The 21,524-nt window shown below is 43.7% G+C and overlaps 1 long non-coding RNA gene across 1 annotated transcript in view; it reads left to right on the top strand.

Annotated features, from left to right (window-relative positions):
* Nucleotides 1-4,538, top strand: part of LOC134902501 (uncharacterized) — a 109,375-nt gene extending 104,837 nt beyond the window's left edge. Inside the window, exon 2 of the long non-coding RNA XR_010175737.1 lies at nucleotides 4,289-4,538. This is a non-coding gene — a long non-coding RNA (uncharacterized LOC134902501). The remainder of the gene's footprint in view (nucleotides 1-4,288) is intronic.
* The last annotated feature ends 16,986 nt before the right edge of the window (nucleotides 4,539-21,524 follow it).

Below are 21,524 nucleotides of genomic sequence, written 5' to 3'. Positions count from 1 at the left end.
CAGTAATGCCCCTTACACATTAGGCCACACACAGTAATGCCCCTTATACATTAGGCCACACACAGTAATGCCCCTTATACATTAAGCCACACACAGTAAAGTCCCCTACTCATTTACCTCCCCAATCAACTCACCTCCCCATGTGTTTCTACAGCAGCCTCCCGCCTCACCCTGTGTTGCCATCAGCAGTATGGATTTTACCGGGACATCAGCGCATAAGAGACAGTGCCGCCATCATTCAAATCTGGCTTCGGTAGTGAGCCAATGGCAGCTCTGATCACGGACTGGCAGCTCTGATTGGCTCACAATCAGAGGCAATTTTGAATGACGGCGGCACTGTCTCTTATGGGCTGTGGCTGCAGGAGCACTTACATCCCAACTGCAGTACAAATCCACACTGCTGCGCCTGCCACTCGGGCCCTGCCAGTTGGCCAGCCTGGGCCTAGAGGCAGCAATGGCAGTGCCCTTGTTGGAGCAAGCACCCAGAGCACAAGTACCACCAGCACCTTCCTCGCTACGCCACTGGCTAAATGGAACTCAGTCAGAGAATCCTCCAAGGCAAGGATTTCAGCAATGCAGGAACAGTGGAACTGAAGTCTGAGTAATAGTGTAGTAGCAGAAACTGAAGCACTGTAGTCAGCAGACAATGCAAATAAAGGTGACAGCAAGGCAGAATACAAACATCAGGAACTGTAGAATTTACTTAGGAGCCCGGAAGTCAGACTGTGACTATCTAGGAGTCAGAGGCCCAAATGTATTAAGCTTTAACAAGAGATAAAGTGGAGATGGATAAACAGTCATAAAGTACAAGCCAATCGGCTTCCTAACTGCCATGTTACAGGCTGTGTTAGCAAAACGACAATTAGGAGCTGGTGGGCTGGTCATCATCATTATCTGTCTCCACTTTACCTCTTATTAAAGCTTAATACATTTGGGCCAAAATGACTTATGCACATGGCCCAGAACACAAGGCAGACAGGGAATATATAGCAATTGCAAGTCTCTGATAGGTTGCTAATATCAGCTGAGACAAGGAGCATTCTGACTGGAGGGAATGGAATCAGCTGACATGTTCTAACAGCAACAGTTCAACAAGACAAACAGGAAACCTGACCTGCAGGCCAGGCGACAAGATAAATCCGTTAAGTACCATAGCTTGATTGTTGCAGACAGGATCATAACAGTTCCTTGCCTTTACATATACATATTAATGTTGATTTTGGGACTGGAAGGATCACGATGTACATTAATTTCTATGGACAATTTTTGTGACACATTTGTACTTTTATCTATTTTTTTCAAATAAAAATAGTTCCAATAAAAGTAGATAAGCCAGACTCCTCCCAAACAAAGGATCTGCATTTTTATCTCATACCTTGTATGGAGTACAATGTAAAACTATAACAGATATTTATATAGTATATAGACAATAGCAAGAGTCCATAAAATAGAAATATAATGTCTACTTTGCGGTAATGTAATCATTTTCCTGAATATAATAAAAATATATACTTTCTGCTGAAAAAAAACCCTGTGGTTTTCTATTATGTACGTCTGTTAATTTATACATTATAGAACATTTTATGCTATAGTTATTAGTTGCCCACAAAAGTGATGCGTTTATGCTATACTTAATTGTATTTTCTAATATTGGAGAAGGCATAAGGAAGTGATAAACCAGTGGTAAGTGCAAGGTGATAAAGGCACCAGCCAATCAGATCCTAACTGTTAATTTACATCTTGGAGCTGATTGGCTGCTGCCTTTATCACCTTGCACATGTCACTGGTTTATCACTTCCTTATGCCTTCTCCAGGTTAATACATCTGCCCCATTGTTTGTAAAACAGTTTTTAAAAAGTTAATTATTTAATAAGTTAATGTAGTGGGCTATTAAATTATTGAGGTTAGAATTCATTAGTTACAACGGGATGCAGTTAAAATACTGAATGTCGGCACCCCGGAGTTCAGGAGACCAACGCCAGAATCCTGACAGCCGGTCAAATACGACACCTGGACACCTGGAATTCCCATTCGGTTGGTGGGTCCACACCTCGAACTGAGCGGGAATATAACCTGTGGCGAGCCACCAGGCGCAAAGCGTGGCGAGTGCAGCTACCTGCCTCGCTGCCGAAATTCTGGCAGACATGAAGCTGCTTTCGGTATACTGACAGCCGACATTCTGTCTGCCGGTAAAACATACCGAACCTATTACTACAAGCACTGTGCTTGCTCTTTTGCACACAAATAACTTTCTCAAAAAGGAGGATGTGGCCTGGCCTTCTCAAAGTCCTCTTGGCCAGAAGGCCTGTAGCAGAATTAAGCTCCGGTGCAGAAGTGACCTGGAAATATCTGAAGATCACAGAGTAGTTGTCAACCCACAGGTATAGACTAAGGAGGGTGTTGTATACCTTGCCGACAGCCATCAAGTCGATATGAGAATGTTGACAGGATAAAACTGCCAATATGCACCATGTTGACATTTATCATGTCTACCCAAATGATTTGGCGACCAACTGTCCCTGGTGTTCTAGTGGTCTCTAACCTCCTCCTCTGAGCAGCGGCTGCTTCAGTGTCTTCATCCGGGTCCTGGCAATGCTGTGACAGTGACTTTCGTCATAAACCTGTGATGCTGCAGTGTTACAGTGAGTATTTCTCCCCCAACCCCCCCCCCCCCAGTACCTAATCCTAATCTCCCCTCCCCACTGCAGCCTAACCCTAATCTTGCACTGCAGCCTAACCCTAACCTCCCACCACAGCCTAACCCTAACACTCGTCTGCAGCATAAACCTAACCTCTCACTGCAGCATAACCCTAACCTCTCCTCCCCCCCTGCATCCTAACCTTAACCACCTACCATTGCCTAACCCTAACCCTTCCACCTGCAGCATAACCCTAACCTCTCACTGCAGCCTAACCCTAACTTCCCACCACAACCTCACCCTAACCCTCCCACATGCAGCATAACCCTAACCTCCCACTGTAGCCTAACCCTCCCACTTGCAGCATAACCCTAAACCTCCTACTGCAGCATAACCCTAACCTTCCTGCCTGCAGAATAACCCTAATCTCCCATCAAAGCATAACCCTAACCACCCACTGCAGCATAACCCTAACCTCCCACCTGCAGGCTAACCTTAACACTCCCACTTGCAGCATAACCCTAACCTCCCACTGCAGCATAACCTTAACCCCCCCCCCCCCTGCAGCCTAACCCTAACCTCCTACCACAGCCTAACACCCCCATCTGCAGTATAACCCTAACCCTCCCACCACAGCTTAACCCTAACCCACTGCAGTATAACCCTAATACTCCCACTTGCAGCATAACCCCATCCTCCCACCACAGCATAACCCTAACATTTTACAGCAGCCTAACTCTAACATCTCTCCGCAGCCTAACCCTTCTACCTGCAGAATAACCCTAACCTCCTCTACCCCCCTGCAACTTAACCCTCACCTGCCGCCGCAGCCTAACCCTAACCTCCTACTGCAGCTTAACCCTAAAACTCCCTAACCTCCCACTGCAGCATAACCTTAACCTCCCCTCCCCCCTGCAGTCTAACCCTAACACTCCCATCTGCAGCATAACCCTAACCTCCCACAGCATAACCCTAACCACCCAACACAGCAAAACCCTAACCCTCCCACCACAGCTTAACCCTAACCCACTGCAGCATAACCCTAACCTCCCACCACAGCATAACCCTAACCTCTCACCGCAGCCTAACTCTAACATCTCTCCGCAGCCTAACCCTCCAACCTGCAGCATAACCCTAACCTCCTCTACCCCCCTGCAACTTAACCCTCACCTGCCACCACAGCCTAACCCTAACACTCCCTAAGCTCCCACTGCAGCATAACCTTAACCTCCCCTCCCCCCCTGCAGTCTAACCCTAACCACCCACTGCAGCCTAACCCTGACCATCAGCATCCTTAGAACGCTGACATTTCACATGTTGACATTGTTAACCTACCAACAGTTTGAACCATGTAGACGTACTGATGTTGACGTTATGAATGTTGACATGGTTACTGACGACCACGCAACCAGTTACCAAAGTAAGGCATGCAGCATGTTAGTCTCCAATTTTTCTTTGCACATTGCTTCCTTTGCCCTGGATTTTTCGCTGTGTGGGAAATTTTTTATATTTTGTCAGCTGACAGGCTGCGGCCATTTTCTTCATGGCACTAGTTTATTATTATTATTATTATTATTATTATTATTATTATTATATATTTCTCCACTGTTTGTAAACTGCATATTATCTTTGTGTGTCTTTTTTCACAGACTGAGGTGCGACCCTGAGGTGCAGCTCTGAGGTGCCCACCCGCCTGAGCTTATGGAGTCCTCCTTCCAAGGGGAGTGCAGAAGTCAATGGTTCCTAATGAAGCTTCAGTGCATCCCAGAAAAAATGAGAACCCTGCCAAGCCTTTCGACAAAGATGGAGTATGGCCCTAATTGCCCACTAAGGGACCAGGGGTCAGACACAAAGACACCCTTCCTCTTTAAAGAAGAGTCTGAAGTCCTGTACACTGAACATTGTTTTGGTGTTTTTTCATTTTTTTGGACCCTGACTAAGAACTAAGAAGCGAGACCTCACAGATGGCAATTACTACTACTCGTACAAAGGTCCCAATATAATAGACAAGGGGTTTTGTTTGACCTGGACCAAGCACGTTATAACTTATTATACATAGGGCGAAGGCAAATACAGGTTCTAGAGAGCAAATAACAAAAGTAAAATTACAAAAGTACAATGGGAAAAAAATAATAAAATAAAGTAAGTACATAAAAAAAAACACTTTAAAAATATTCAAATTTAGGTCAATTGATCTATTATTTTACCATAATTAGTTTAAGTATATTAGCTTTACAACTCTATATAATGAATACTGCTCAAGTTCACTTTATATTACATCCTGCCACCTCCCAAAAAAAGGGCCTGACTTTTCCTTTGAAAACAAAACAGCCACTCTAATAATCCTGCAGTACAAATTGCCAAAAATTACTGATTTGAACAAATTGCTTCTCTTTGCATTTATCTTCTGTAATCATAACTCACTACGTAGCACACAAAGCATCACATAGTTATTATTTATTGAAGTACAGTAAAGCAATGAGGCATGAGAACTGGTCATATCAAAGTGAACAGAGTTGATAAGTAAAATACAATTTTTAAACCAAAAATAAAACTTAAAAGATTATCCCAAGAGAAAAACAAACAAGAAATATATTTAAAGTTCTCTTTGTATATATGAAATGTAATAATGGAAAAGCCCATATATTTGTGGTCTCATGAGACACCTAGTGGACAGCAGTGCAATTACAACAAGAATAGAAAAAAATCTTGAGACGTTTCAGATCAGAGATACTGTTACAGTAGTAACCTGCTGGTTTTCGCCTTTCCTGATTTTCCCCTCATTTGATACATAATTACACATAGGGGACCTGTCAGGTTTAAAAAAAGTACATTTTGCATAACTACGTTATTAGGGAGATTCCTACCACGGTGAAAATGCTCTGTGAGCGAGGCAATATTCATCTGATTATTAAGAGAATTAAAAAAATATTGGAGAATACACGTTAATGTAAGTAATGGTGCTTAAGTGAACAGTAATTCTTAACAAACAAAATCACATACCCGTAAAATTAATTATCAATGAAAATATTAACTCTGGATAATAAGAAAATATTCACTAAAATGCAGATAAACAGTCTTGAAAAAGCATGCATTAAAGAGACTTAATCGTCACAGTGTATCAATAAAGAACATATTCGCCAAAATGAAAGACCTTCCTATAGGGAGATTCAGGAGGGGAGGATCAGAGGTAGGTACAGGGGATGTGGTGGCATCCGTACTCCATTGTGTAGTGCCCCTATTGTGTCATCAAGTCCTACCCCTGCTCTCTTCACTAGGGAAGTCTGTTCATTTGGGAAAACTCCTTGGAATTCTGTAATCTCCCAGACAGTAAAGGAGAAGAGGTAAGTATGGTTCAAAATAATGTAACAATTACATATTTAGGAGTTTAGAGACCCAGGTGGGGGCTACCAAAAAATATGGTGAGTAGGGCCAAGCTAAACAAATAATATCATTGAATTTGTGCATTCACAGTTAGGGCGCTGCTGAGAATATATAGTGACCTGCATCTCACATTATCAATCCTTTAATATTCATTGGAGGGGTAAGTATTTATACTAGAGATGAGCGGGTTCGGTTTCTCTGAATCCGAACCCGCCCGAACTTCATGTTTTTTTACACGGGTCCGAGCGACTCGGATCTTCCCGCCTTGCTCGGTTAACCCGAGCGCGCCCGAACGTCATCATCACGCTGTCGGATTCTCGCGAGGCTCGGATTCTATCGCGAGACTCGGATTCTATCGCAAGACTCGGATTCTTGCATTGAGATTGATAGGGAGAGGACGTGGCTGGCGTCCTCTCCGTTTAGAAATTAAAATAGATAGGAGAGTGAGAGTGAGACACTTCATTTACTTACTGAAGCTTAGGAGGAGTTATACTAGTGACTGATGACCAGTGACCTGACCACCAGTGCAGTTTTATAATTTATTATTATTTAATAATCCGTTCTGTTCTTGTTCTCTGCCTGAAAAAAATGATACACAGTGACTCAGTCACACTCACATACCATATCTGTGCTCAGCCCAGTGTGCTGCATCATCTATGTATAATATCTGACTGTGCTCACACAGCTTAATTGTGGGGGAGACTGGGGAGCAGTTATAGGTTATAGCAGGAGCCAGGAGTACATATTAAACAGTGCACACTTTTGCTGCCAGAGTGCCACTGCCAGTGTGACTGACCACTGACCACTGTGACCAGTGACCTGACCACACTGACCACCAGTATAGTATATTGTGATTGAATGTCTGCCTGAAAAAGTACACTCGTCGTGTGACTTGTGTGGTGTTTTTTTATTCTATAAAAATTAAAAAACTCATTCTGCTGACAGACAGTGTCCAGCAGGTCCGTCATTATATAATATATACCTGTCCGGCTGCAGTAGTGATATATATATATATTTTTTATATCATTATTTATCATCCAGTCTATACTAGCAGCAGACACAGTACGGTAGTTCACGGCTGTAGCTACCTCTGTGTCGGCACTCGGCAGTCCATCCATAATTGTATACCACCTACCCGTGTTTTTTTTTTTCTTTCTTCTTTATACATACTACATCTCATTATCATCCAGTCTATATTAGCAGCAGACACAGTACAGTACGGTAGTCCACGGCTGTAGCTACCTCTGTGTCGGCACTCGGCAGTCCATCCATAATTGTATACCACCTACCCGTGGTTTTTTTTTTTTCTTCTTTATACATACTACATCTCATTATCATCCAGTCTATATTAGCAGCAGACACAGTACAGTACGGTAGTCCACGGCTGTAGCTACCTCTGTGTCGGCACTCGGCAGTCCATCCATAATTGTATACCACCTACCCGTGGTTTTTTTTTTCTTTCTTCTTTATACATACTACATCTCATTATCATCCAGTCTATATTAGCAGCAGACACAGTACAGTACGGTAGTCCACGGCTGTAGCTATCTCTGTGTCGGCACTCGGCAGTCCATCCATAATTGTATACCACCTACCCGTGGTTTTTTTTTTCTTCTTTATACATACTACATCTCATTATCAACCAGTCTATATTAGCAGCAGACACAGTACAGTACGGTAGTCCACAGCTGTAGCTACCTCTGTGTCGGCACTCGGCAGTCCATCCATAATTGTATACCACCTACCCGTGGTTTTTTTTTCTTTCTTCTTTATACATACTACATCTCATTATCAACCAGTCTATATTAGCAGCAGACACAGTACAGTACGGTAGTCCACAGCTGTAGCTACCTCTGTGTCGGCACTCGGCAGTCCATCCATAATTGTATACCACCTACCCGTGGTTTTTTTTTTCTTTCTTCTTTATACATACTACATCTCATTATCATCCAGTCTATATTAGCAGCAGACACAGTACAGTACGGTAGTCCACGGCTGTAGCTACCTCTGTGTCGGCACTCGGCAGTCCATCCATAATTGTATACCACCTACCCGTGGTTTTTTTTTTCTTTCTTCTTTATACATACTACATCTCATTATTATCCAGTCTATATTAGCAGCAGACACAGTACAGTACGGTAGTCCACGGCTGTAGCTACCTCTGTGTCGGCACTCGGCAGTCCATCCATAATTGTATACCACCTACCCGTGGTTTTTTTTTTCTTTCTTCTTTATACATACTACATCTCATTATCAACCAGTCTATATTAGCAGCAGACACAGTACAGTACGGTAGTCCACGGTTGTAGCTACCTCTGTGTCGGCACTCGGCAGTCCATCCATAATTGTATACCACCTACCCGTGGTTTTTTTTTTCTTTCTTCTTTATACATACTACATCTCATTATCATCCAGTCTATATTAGCAGCAGACACAGTACAGTACGGTAGTCCACGGCTGTAGCTACCTCTGTGTCGGCACTCGGCAGTCCATCCATAATTGTATACCACCTACCCGTGGTTTTTTTTTCTTTCTTCTTTATACATACTACATCTCATTATCATCCAGTCTATATTAGCAGCAGACACAGTACAGTACGGTAGTCCACGGCTGTAGCTACCTCTGTGTCGGCACTCGGCAGTCCATCCATAATTGTATACCACCTACCCGTGGGTTTTTTTTTCTTTCTTCTTTATACATACTACATCTCATTATCAACCAGTCTATATTAGCAGCAGACACAGTACAGTACGGTAGTCCACGGCTGTAGCTACCTCTGTGTCGGCACTCGGCAGTCCATCCATAATTGTATACCACCTAGTCCTACCCGTGTTTTTTTTTTTCCTTTCTTCTTTATACATACTACATCTCATTATCATCCAGTCTATATTAGCAGCAGACACAGTACAGTACGGTAGTCCACGGCTGTAGCTACCTCTGTGTCGGCACTCGGCAGTCCATCCATAATTGTATACCACCTACCCGTGGTTTTTTTTTTTCTTTCTTCTTTATACATACTACATCTCATTATCAACCAGTCTATATTAGCAGCAGACACAGTACAGTACGGTAGTCCACGGCTGTAGCTACCTCTGTGTCGGCACTCGGCAGTCCATCCATAATTGTATACTAGTATCCATCCATCTCCATTGTTTACCTGAGGTGCCTTTTAGTTGTGCCTATTAAAATATGGAGAACAAAAATGTTGAGGTTCCAAAATTAGGGAAAGATCAAGATCCACTTCCACCTCGTGCTGAAGCTGCTGCCACTAGTCATGGCCGAGACGATGAAATGCCAGCAACGTCGTCTGCCAAGGCCGATGCCCAATGTCATAGTACAGAGCATGTCAAATCCAAAACACCAAATATCAGTAAAAAAAGGACTCCAAAACCTAAAATAAAATTGTCGGAGGAGAAGCGTAAACTTGCCAATATGCCATTTACCACACGGAGTGGCAAGGAACGGCTGAGGCCCTGGCCTATGTTCATGGCTAGTGGTTCAGCTTCACATGAGGATGGAAGCACTCAGCCTCTCGCTAGAAAACTGAAAAGACTCAAGCTGGCAAAAGCACCGCAAAGAACTGTGCGTTCTTCGAAATCCCAAATCCACAAGGAGAGTCCAATTGTGTTGGTTGCGATGCCTGACCTTCCCAACACTGGACGTGAAGAGCATGCGACTTCCACCATTTGCACGCCCCCTGCAAGTGCTGGAAGGAGCACCCGCAGTCCAGTTCCTGATAGTCAGATTGAAGATGTCAGTGTTGAAGTACACCAGGATGAGGAGGATATGGGTGTTGCTGGCGCTGGGGAGGAAATTGACCAGGAGGATTCTGATGGTGAGGTGGTTTGTTTAAGTCAGGCACCCGGGGAGACACCTGTTGTCCGTGGGAGGAATATGGCCACTGACATGCCTGGTGAAAATACCAAAAAAATCAGCTCTTCGGTGTGGAAGTATTTCAACAGAAATGCGGACAACAAGTGTCAAGCCATGTGTTGCCTTTGTCAAGCTGTAATAAGTAGGGGTAAGGACGTTAACCACCTCGGAACATCCTCCCTTATACGTCACCTGCAGCGCATTCATAATAAGTCAGTGACAAGTTCAAAAACTTTGGGCGACAGCGGAAGCAGTCCACTGACCAGTAAATCCCTTCCTCTTGTAACCAAGCTCACGCAAACCACCCCACCAACTCCCTCAGTGTCAATTTCCTCCTTCCCCAGGAATGCCAATAGTCCTGCAGGCCATGTCACTGGCAATTCTGACGAGTCCTCTCCTGCCTGGGATTCCTCCGATGCATCCTTGCGTGTAACGCCTACTGCTGCTGGCGCTGCTGTTGTTGCTGCTGGGAGTCGATGGTCATCCCAGAGGGGAAGTCGTAAGCCCACTTGTACTACTTCCAGTAAGCAATTGACTGTTCAACAGTCCTTTGCGAGGAAGATGAAATATCACAGCAGTCATCCTGCTGCAAAGCGGATAACTGAGGCCTTGACAACTATGTTGGTGTTAGACGTGCGTCCGGTATCCGCCGTTAGTTCACAGGGAACTAGACAATTTATTGAGGCAGTGTGCCCCCGTTACCAAATACCATCTAGGTTCCACTTCTCTAGGCAGGCGATACCGAGAATGTACACGGACGTCAGAAAAAGACTCACCAGTGTCCTAAAAAATGCAGTTGTACCCAATGTCCACTTAACCACGGACATGTGGACAAGTGGAGCAGGGCAGGGTCAGGACTATATGACTGTGACAGCCCACTGGGTAGATGTATGGACTCCCGCCGCAAGAACAGCAGCGGCGGCACCAGTAGCAGCATCTCACAAACGCCAACTCTTTCCTAGGCAGGCTACGCTTTGTATCACCGGTTTCCAGAATACGCACACAGCTGAAAACCTCTTACGGCAACTGAGGAAGATCATCGCGGAATGGCTTACCCCAATTGGACTCTCCTGTGGATTTGTGGCATCGGACAACGCCAGCAATATTGTGTGTGCATTAAATATGGGCAAATTCCAGCACGTCCCATGTTTTGCACATACCTTGAATTTGGTGGTGCAGAATTTTTTAAAAAACGACAGGGGCGTGCAAGAGATGCTGTCGGTGGCCAGAAGAATTGCGGGACACTTTCGGCGTACAGGCACCACGTACAGAAGACTGGAGCACCACCAAAAACTACTGAACCTGCCCTGCCATCATCTGAAGCAAGAAGTGGTAACGAGGTGGAATTCAACCCTCTATATGCTTCAGAGGTTGGAGGAGCAGCAAAAGGCCATTCAAGCCTATACAATTGAGCACGATATAGGAGGTGGAATGCACCTGTCTCAAGCGCAGTGGAGAATGATTTCAACGTTGTGCAAGGTTCTGATGCCCTTTGAACTTGCCACACGTGAAGTCAGTTCAGACACTGCCAGCCTGAGTCAGGTCATTCCCCTCATCAGGCTTTTGCAGAAGAAGCTGGAGACATTGAGGGAGGAGCTAACACGGAGCGATTCCGCTAGGCATGTGGGACTTGTGGATGGAGCCCTTAATTCGCTTAACAAGGATTCACGGGTGGTCAATCTGTTGAAATCAGAGCACTACATTTTGGCCACCGTGCTCGATCCTAGATTTAAAGCCTACCTTGGATCTCTCTTTCCGGCAGACACAAGTCTGCTGGGGTTGAAAGACCTGCTGGTGAGAAAATTGTCAAGTCAAGCGGAACGCGACCTGTCAACATCTCCTCCTTCACATTCTCCCGCAACTGGGGGTGCGAGGAAAAGGCTCAGAATTCCGAGCCCACCCGCTGGCGGTGATGCAGGGCAGTCTGGAGCGACTGCTGATGCTGACATCTGGTCCGGACTGAAGGACCTGACAACGATTACGGACATGTCGTCTACTGTCACTGCATATGATTCTCTCAACATTGAAAGAATGGTGGAGGATTATATGAGTGACCGCATCCAAGTAGGCACGTCACACAGTCCGTACTTATACTGGCAGGAAAAAGAGGCAATTTGGAGGCCCTTGCACAAACTGGCTTTATTCTACCTAAGTTGCCCTCCCACAAGTGTGTACTCCGAAAGAGTGTTTAGTGCCGCCGCTCACCTTGTCAGCAATCGGCGTACGAGGTTACATCCAGAAAATGTGGAGAAGATGATGTTCATTAAAATGAATTATAATCAATTCCTCCGCGGAGACATTGATCAGCAGCAATTGCCTCCACAAAGTACACAGGGAGCTGAGATGGTGGATTCCAGTGGGGACGAATTGATAATCTGTGAGGAGGGGGATGTACACGGTGATATATCGGAGGATCATGATGAGGTGGACATCTTGCCTCTGTAGAGCCAGTTTGTGCAAGGAGAGATTAATTGCTTCTTTTTTGGTGGGGGTCCAAACCAACCCGTCATATCAGTCACAGTCGTGTGGCAGACCCTGTCACTGAAATGATGGGTTGGTTAAAGTGTGCATGTCCTGTTTATACAACATAAGGGTGGGTGGGAGGGCCCAAGGACAATTCCATCTTGCACCTCTTTTTTCTTTAATTTTTCTTTGCGTCATGTGCTGTTTGGGGAGGGTTTTTTGGAAGGGACATCCTGCGTGACACTGCAGTGACACTCCTAGATGGGCCCGGTGTTTGTGTCGGCCACTAGGGTCGCTTATCTTACTCACACAGCTACCTCATTGCGCCTCTTTTTTTCTTTGCGTCATGTGCTGTTTGGGGAGGGTTTTTTGGAAGGGACATCCTGCGTGACACTGCAGTGCCACTCCTAGATGGGCCCGGTGTTTGTGTCGGCCACTAGGGTCGCTTATCTTACTCACACAGCTACCTCATTGCGCCTCTTTTTTTCTTTGCGTCATGTGCTGTTTGGGGAGGGTTTTTTGGAAGGGACATCCTGCGTGACACTGCAGTGCCACTCCTAGATGGGCCCGGTGTTTGTGTCGGCCACTAGGGTCGCTTATCTTACTCACACAGCTACCTCATTGCACCTCTTTTTTTCTTTGCGTCATGTGCTGTTTGGGGAGGGTTTTTTGGAAGGGACATCCTGCGTGACACTGCAGTGACACTCCTAGATGGGCCCGGTGTTTGTGTCGGCCACTAGGGTCGCTTATCTTACTCACACAGCTACCTCATTGCGCCTCTTTTTTTCTTTGCGTCATGTGCTGTTTGGTGAGGGTTTTTTGGAAGGGACATCCTGCGTGACACTGCAGTGCCACTCCTAGATGGGCCAGGTGTTTGTGTCGGCCACTAGGGTCGCTTAGCTTAGTCATCCAGCGACCTCGGTGCAAATTTTAGGACTAAAAATAATATTGTGAGGTGTGAGGTATTCAGAATAGACTGAAAATGAGTGGAAATGATGGTTTTTGAGGTTAATAATACTTTGGGATCAAAATGACCCCCAAATTCTATGATTTAAGCTGTTTTTTAGGTTTTTTGGAAAAAAACACCCGATTCCAAAACACACCCGAATCCGACAAAAAAAATTCGGTTAGGTTTTGCCAAAACGCGGTCGAACCCAAAACACGGCCGCGGAACCGAACCCAAAACCAAAACACAAAACCCGAAAAATTTCCGGCGCTCATCTCTAATTTATACACCCCTACCCTACCCTGACCCATGAAGGGTGTCAGCTACAGTTAACCCGTGGCAGCTGGCAGCTAGGGCTAACCTCCCCCCGCCCCCCCCTTAGTACCCAAACCTAACCCCCCCTAGTGCCTAACCCTAATCCCACCCAGGCCCTAACTCTAAAGGTGTGTACACACTGGCCGGTTTATCTGTCCGATCTGTCTGGTCAGAATTAAAATCTGGGAGCAAATAACAATCAACAATTTTCTCCCAAACATTGGAAAATGGATTAAAACTATTGTTCAGATAAATTTGTTAAATCAAACTGATTTAACCTATTTGTTTGAACAACCATTGTCTGTGCTCCAGTGGTTGGGAGCAAATGGTCGATTGTCATTTGCTCCCATACATTACCAGATTTTTGTTCTGACCAAACGGATTGGACAGATAAATCTGCCAGTGTGTACACACCTTTACAGTAACCCTGATTATTAAATTTGGAATGTTGGCTGTCGGTGATCTGGCACCGGTCTCCTGAGTGGTGTCTGGTTTCTGACAGCCGGTATGCTGAATACATCCCATCACAGAGATGAACAGCATTTAACAGTAACCATTTTATTATCAGCTCCAAAATGAAGCTGTTTTAGAGAACTGAAATAAATGTTACATAGTGCCTTGTGTAAAAATATAGTTAAAATAAAGAAAAGAAAAGCTGCTTCCCAACCCATACACCTTGAGACAGATTTCATATTGCACATAAATCAGAGTTAAGTACATACAATGGGGTAAATCCAATTGGGTGCGCTCTCCCAATTAGAAATGCCTATTCGTGGTACTCACAAAAAGGGGTTTGCAAATTGTCAGCCATACAGTATGCAATGTGAGAGAAGTGCATGAAAAAGTGGGGTTACCATCTTGGACCCCAAAAAAGTGACAATATCGTTAGAATAATCACACATTGGGAGCATATGGGATCTAGTGGGCAAAAGGAAACACTATAGACACTTTTAAAAGTGTCCAGTAACTGATTTGTGCATTCTTTTTAAAACAGTGAAAAATTATAAAAAGCAAACTTTGTTTACTTTCTTTTGAAAAAAATAAAAAATACAGAAAAAGCTGTGTTGTAAACAATTATTTAAAAAAATACTCTAATTACAGTTGGAGTAAATACAGCAATGAAAAACTTGATTTGGGGGTAATTTGAGCCCATTTTTTTTAAATCCACAAAAATGATATGTAATTATTGGACTAATTAAGCTAATTGGAAACTTCCAATTGCCTAATTAGTCATGGGGGAGGGGGGGGGGGTCCAACAGGTTTTGCACAGAGTTCCGATATTTTAACCTTAAAATAAGGATTTTCCCTAAAATTTGTCATCCTCAATGAGGTGTGAACAGAAAAATGTGACTTGACTCTGCCTGGTTCAACGTGAGTTTCTAATTGGATTGCAAAATGCGAATTTGTAGAGAAAACGGCAACTCGCATCTCACATTCTGCATTTCGCATCTGATAGGATTGACCCCAATATTTGATTAATTGTAGTATATCTGTGTTTAGTGTTTATAAAAGTAGCAGTTGTCTTTTTCTTTGATTTAGCAAAGTATTGGGACTACTGATGTAAATAGTATGTCTGTGTGTTTTTATTAGTTATTTTATGTTTTTACTAACTTTAATTTAAACTATTGCGTATGGTTATCAGTTACATGTGATGTGCACGCATCCACGTATCTGTTATTATTCCCCAGATAGGAATGTATACGTGGTACATGTGCATGGCATTTTGTGGCTACTTATACATTGCATATCTATGTACTCATCCCTGTAGACGTGGGAATAAACCTCTGCTGTTTGCATTCTCTGCGCTCATTTAATGAATATGCAAACATTTGGTTGCCACAGACAAGCAAATCGCAGTGTAAGCAAACAATGGCCCTCATTCCGAGTTGTTCGCTCGGTATTTTTCATCGCATCGCAGTGAAAATCCGCTTAGTACGCATGCGCAAAGTTCGCACTGCGACTGCGCCAAGTAACTTTACTATGAAGAAAGTATTTTTACTCACGGCTTTTTCTTCGCTCCGGCGATCGTAATGTGATTGACAGGAAATGGGTGTTACTGGGCGGAAACACGGCGTTTCAGGGGCGTGTGGCTGAAAACGCTACCGTTTCCGGAAAAAACGCAGGAGTGGCCGGAGAAACGGTGGGAGTGCCTGGGCGAACGCTGGGTGTGTTTGTGACGTCAACCAGGAACGACAAGCACTGAACTGATCGCACAGGCAGAGTAAGTCTGAAGCTACTCTGAAACTGCTAAGTAGTTAGTAATCGCAATATTGCGCATACATCGGTCGCAATTTTAAGAAGCTAAGATTCACTCCCAGTAGGCGGCGGCTTAGCGTGTGTAACTCTGCTAAATTCGCCTTGCGACCGATCAACTCGGAATGAGGGCCAATGTCTTCGATTACATATGAAGACAGCACACTGAAAGTATATAGATATATAAACAGGTATCTGTATACAGAAAAACCTTATTTAGCTAACATAATGAAATGTTATAAGTAAATTCAGACAAATGTTTTTTAAGAATATTATAATGTATGCAATGTGATTTTATGTTTGGAGACATTCATTAGGGGGGATAGTGTGTTGTTATGTACTGCATTTCTTTTTGTGCATGAAAGTCGTATACAGCTCTCTGGGCAATTTACTACCTGTGTATAGGTGTGTTCTGTAATGTGGTTATTGTACTGCAGAGGCAGACAGGCAAATTTGGACCTGAAAAGCCGAGGAAAAATACTCAACGTATGCAACCAAGGCCCCATAAACACTAATGAATGGGAACATTTACAGGAATTGAACCTATTAGGTCCAGTGATCCGAAACCCATTTGCGCCTGCGCTTGGGACCGCATTTGCAATGTGCTGTGTCACTGGTATTTTTCTAACGCCAGTGGGAAACTATCCAAACAGAGAAATTGCAATCTTGGGCCAAGAAAATACTTTGGATAGATTCACATAGGTTTACATAGAATTATCTGCAAGAATAAGTCATGATCATCATGGCTCTTCACAAAACCAAATGATAAATGAAAAATAAACATGTTATGTTTGCTTTACAATTAGGAAATGGTCATAATCACAATGAGCTTCCACAGTCTTTTCAAATTATGTCACTCATTACATTTTAGTAAACAAAAATAAGATTGGTATTTTCACAATGGAAACCACATGTTGTTACTGGCAGAAATCTCAAGTCTTCCCTGCAAACAACTTGATTCGTATAAATCTTATAATGGTCCTCTTTATGATATATGCGCATTCAAATGGATTTGTATGCACATTACTGCTTTTGCCTAGACCTCCCAGCGCACTTAGGGGATTCTGTACAAATTGTGCAGCCTGTATGATACAAGCATGCCCACGTTCCAGTCTGTGGTGATGCAATCTGCAAGTCCTCCTAGATATGGGGGCAGCTGGAAAAGTATGAGGGGCAGCACTGTACAAAAAGTGTCCTTGTCACACCATATTCCTGCCTCCTGTGACTGAAGAACCACCACTTCTCAGGGGCAAGTGCAGGATTTGCAGGGAAGGGGGGAGAGGGGGGGGTTCCAGAGGGGGGAGGAGCCAAGCACTGGGGTGGAGACTGAACTGAGGTGACCCAGTCTATGCTGGGTTCATTAAACTATTGTGGATAGACAGACCTACATGAGATAGATAGATAGATAGATAGATAGATAGATAGACCAAATGTATTTTGTAATATTTATAGAGCAATCTCCATTCTAAAAATGCATTTGAAAATCACTCAGGCGGCACTCACGGGTCGCCATACAGAATGAATAACGTCAGACATCCGCCCTCCAAACGCCTGCGTTCGGATCTCCACGCCCGGAAAACGGTAAGTAGACGCCCCTGTCAATCTTCTTGCGATCGCGCTAGCAATCACTTTCTTCTTTGTTCTGACCGCTGGCCGGCAATGACCATTGCCGGGCAACAGCACTCGTGCACTGTTCTGACCCGTTTGCACCGCAGCGTAGAACCGCTTCGTGCGAACGGGTCGGAATGACCCTCATAAAATCCAGACTCGGCAGCACACAGGTAATATAACCGCACTTATATACCCCCCAGGCACCACACAATTAATTGATTACATATGTAATGGTGGGGGGTATATAAGTGTAGTTATGTGTTTGTAACATTTGCACTGATGATGATGGTGGAATAAACATCAAAACAGTTGCTTAATGCTGTATTGCTGACACTTATTACCTGTGTGCCGCCGAGTGTGGATTATTTGTAGACCCTGTAATGTGGTAAATATGGAGGGCACTGGGGAAGCTGCTCTCACTGAAGTGAGTGCCGCCTTGTTTGGAGTATATATATATATATATATATATATATAATATTTATGTATATACATATATGTATGTGTATATATAGGTATATGTGTGTGTATGTATGTATGTATATATATATATATATATATATATATATGTATAAAATGATACTGTAGGAGGAAAAAGATATGTAAGTATAATAATTGCACTTACAAGTGAGGATCATGCAGCAGCCAGTGGAAGGACTGAGGCATCAGAGCAGCTGCCAAGACACACAGCACAGCTCGGGCAAGTGCGCAACCCGCGATTCGTGGGTGTGTGAAGGGGCGGGACCAAATTCCTGAGGGGGTGGGGCTTAAATAGCAGGCTGCAGCTCTGGGTTTTTTGCTTACAAAATGATTTGGTCTGCCAGGGGGTGGGGGGGGAGGGGGGGGGTTCTGGGTACTCAGAAACCCCCTCTGCGTGCGCTAGTGCTTCTGTTACATCTAACGTTCCTGGTGAATCTTAAATACTGCTCAATTAAGCCTAATTTATGTATTAAATGAATTTAGACAGTGAGGAGACATGAGAACTGTCTTTACTTCATGCTGAATATTTGTCTGTATGAGGGCTTCTTACATTGGGCAAAGTGCACATGGACACGTCCTTCTGCATTAACTGCACATAGCCGCATGCTATGTGTTGCTGCACAACATAAGTGTATTTGCAGGACAGGAGAGCTTCCTGCATCCCACGTTATCTAATGGGTTAGAATCCGGTTAACGAGGGGGCCAACTCATGACGCCAATCACAGAAGAATGCTCCTCTAGTCATAGGGCCTTATTCAGGGGTGGACACATACAAGGCCAAAATTAAAGCAAATGCCTCAACAAAGCCTTCCCTGGTGTACATCCATGCGTATGACTGTGCAAGGACTGAGATGCGTCCACAGATGCTGTTATACCACCTGGTGCATCTTTAGACGCTATCATCTGTCACTCTGTATGAATATGGCCTCCAAAGTGAACGATTCAGCGTCTGTGTACACAAACACTTCAGCGACACACCTGTGACACGCTCAGAATACGGACCACCTCTGTGCACTTAAATAGCTCCCTCCCAGTCACCATCCAGGAACACCCTGAGCTATTCCAAGACATCTCTGATACTGTTGTCTCAGTCACAACAGCTCCTTTGTGCATATACCCTGTAATGCGTGCACCATAGGAGTTTTTAGGAATGTTCGCGCACACAGTAATAAAGAAAAAAAACTGCTCAACTCCTGGAACTTTGGCTCTGACTCAGGCACATAATCTGGTGGCTACCAACCTGTGCGATAGCGAATGGTCATGCTGAAAATGCCTGCTTCCGTCTGAATGAATGCATGACAGGAATGGGTGCAAATGATCCACAGGGATGGTTATGTATTGTCCGCTGGTCACTGATATCTGCAGATGTATTACTGCCCCTAATGTATGCCAGGTGAAAACACCCCACACCATAACAGAGCCACTGTGGCCCAGGACTGTCCCATTTTGGCATGTGGGGTCCAATGCCTCGTGGTTTTCTCCACATCTCCCTGAAACAGTTGGCACCTCGACTCACTGGACAAGACTACAAGTTTTCAGTAATATTGTGTTCAGTGAAGTGTTTTCACAAGCCAAGAACACAGACCTTTTGTCGTGGGGTCAGCATAGTAGAAAGAGAACACTGGACTATTCAAAATAATGATGTCACTTGTGCCACGAGCATTACTTTTTGCTGTTATCTGCGGCAATGTCACACGCTGGTCAGATGCTACAATGTGTCCCAGACGATACTGTCCATCTACCAGCTACAAGTTTCTCATTGGCCACAGCAGTGTCACGCACTGGATGTCTTCCTTGACATTGTATAGTCGCAGTTGCCCGTGAAATTGTTGATGTCAAAATCCAGATTTTATGTTGATTTCAGATATGGAGTGACCCATCTCTCTGCCATCTACTATCAAGCCTTGTTCAAAGTCTCTTCAGTTGTGATGCATTGCCATCTTCACTCCAAATTACAGGTTGAGTATCCCATATCCAAATATTCCGAAATACGGAATATTCCGAAATACAGACTTTTTTGAGTGAGCGTGAGATAGTGAAACCTTTGTTTTTTGATGGCTCAATGTACACAAACTTTGTTTAATAGACAAAGTTATTAAAAATATTGTAATTAATGACCTCCAGGCTGTGTGTATAAGGAGTATATGAACATTAATTAATTGTGTGAATGTAGACACACTTTGTTTAATGCACAAAGTTATAAAAAATATTGGCTAAAATTTACTTCAGGCTGTGTGTATAAGGTGTATATGAAACATTAATGCATTCTGTGCTTAGACTTAGGTCCCATCACCATGATATCTCATTATGGTATGCAATTATTCCAAAATACGGAAAAATCTGATATCCAAAATACCTCTGGTCCCAAGCATTTTGGATAAGGGATACTCAACCTGTATATGAAAACTGATTGCAGAGATATCTGCCTACGGGGGTCATTCCGAGTTGACCGTTCGCTAGCTACTTTTAGCAGTAGTACAAACGCATAGTCACCGTCCACGGGGGAGTGCATTTTCGCTTTGCAAGTGTGCGAACGGCTTTGCAGCTGAGCGCAGCAAAAACATTTTGTGCAGTTTCAGAGTAGCACTGGACTTACTCAACCCGATCACTTCAATCTTCTCTAAATCCATCGCCCAGCACCGATCCTCTTTGTACCCTTACGACGCGCCTGCGCATTGTGGTGCAGTTTTTTTTACCGAAAATCGGCAGCGAGCGATCAACTCGGAATGACCCCAGTATACAGTTCTTCAATTGCGTAAGATACCATTTAATGCAGGGGTGCATGCAAACTGTGATGTAGGTTCAGCATATTTTGCTCAGAGTAGTGAATGGACTTTGGCAGACTGGGGGGGTTACTCACTGCAATCAGATTCAGCCATTGTAAGTCCGAATAGTCACAAAAAAAGGTAAAGATATTTAAATCATAGAATAATTATCGTATACAATTATTTTGTATGATTTTGTCAGAGTGCACATGGCTTTATAACTGAGAAAATTAAAATGTAAAACTTGCACCACTGGAAAGAGATCAGAAATTTTCTAATCACTACAAGTATGTGTACCCTGCGTCATATAGGTTTGAATAATGCACAATGCAAAGAAATATGCACATTTAAATCTAGTTAAAAAATAAAATATTTGTCTCCTAAAATAAAGGCAGCCTAATTTCCTCTTACTTTCAGCAAATATAAGAAACATAAATGAGGCTGAAATTATTAATATAATGGAAGAATAACAGCAGAGCAATGATTTGGGCAGGCGGCACATGGCAGTAGGCTAAGCTCATATGTAGCACGGTTCCACGTCTTTGAATTTTACTATAAAGCACATCAAATGACGGGTGGGCAATGAATATAATCAATGTACAACAAGGCATAACTACCAGTATAAATGACCCCCTCTGATTTGTAGGATAATATTGTTTCGGACATGGAAGCATCATATTTTAATAAACATGTTTGTTCTGAAATATTCATTGTGTCAGTGTAATGTCCTTTTAATAACCAGAGTTTCAGAGAATGTTACTGTATGTTACAATACTACCATAGATTTTCTACACAACA

The sequence above is a fragment of the Pseudophryne corroboree genome, chromosome 1 (assembly GCF_028390025.1).
Source record: "Pseudophryne corroboree isolate aPseCor3 chromosome 1, aPseCor3.hap2, whole genome shotgun sequence".
Classification (NCBI taxonomy): Eukaryota; Metazoa; Chordata; class Amphibia; order Anura; family Myobatrachidae; genus Pseudophryne; species Pseudophryne corroboree.
This window is presented reverse-complemented; position numbering and strand designations above follow the sequence as displayed.